Here is a 914-nt window from a genome sequence, read left to right on the forward strand (position 1 = left end):
ATAATAAAACTCAAGTGCCTGCAAAATCATATTGAGTGTTAAAATAATTTATGCGGGTTGAATTTCCGGCGACAGCGTAGCATGAATATAACTCAAGAAACTTACGTCACATCTGAAATGCGTACTTGAATACGTTTTAATACCGAAAGACCATTAAGTAAAATCGTTTCCAAACTATTAATCTAACATTGTTGAGAATTCTATTGTTTCTTTGTTAAACAGATTACTTGCATTACCACTATACTTATTTTATTTAATAAAGTCCAGAATGTATTCTATTATAAGCCGAGAGTGTACTTTATTATTATTAATAGTTTTTAACAAATTCTGTAATTGTGATGTAAAATATGCTTATGTTCGCGGAACGATAATTCGTTAGCAAAGAAATGTGTGCAATGATTAACAAAAAAAAGTTGAAAAAGGAACAGTCTGAATAATTTAATCGATCGATTGGAGACCCCAATGATGATATGGCACGCGAACTTTTGTGAGCATTTTCACATTGAGGTTTGCGAATCATCACGGAATCAAATTCTGGAAATTCGCGTGCGACAGTGTCTTTTAACCAGATGAAAGGTACGAATTTTATATGACCGCATTCATTTTAGTTAGTTTAGTTTATTATTTTTCTAAAAAAACTTTATCATGACGTTTGTTTAATTATACTTGTTTAGTCATACGTGTAAATATATAAAATATTACGAAAATTTTAGCTTGTAATTGTCGTGATTTCACCACAAAGCGAAAATTTTAGAAAAAAATTATAAAGCAATATTAATTATAGACAGTACGTAATAATAAATTATTTTAATATAAAATTTTATATTTTTATACACACACAACATACACACACACACACACACACACACACACACACACACACACACACACACACACACACACACACAAACATT

General features: G+C 29.9%; 1 protein-coding gene across 1 annotated transcript in view; it reads left to right on the plus strand.

Moving 5' to 3' along the window:
- LOC108691003 overlaps positions 1-914 on the plus strand; it is an 81,066-nt gene that overhangs the window by 35,665 nt on the left and 44,487 nt on the right. The window lies entirely within an intron of this gene.

This window comes from Atta colombica, unplaced genomic scaffold (genome assembly GCF_001594045.1).
Source record: "Atta colombica isolate Treedump-2 unplaced genomic scaffold, Acol1.0 scaffold38, whole genome shotgun sequence".
NCBI lineage: Eukaryota > Metazoa > Arthropoda > Insecta > Hymenoptera > Formicidae > Atta > Atta colombica.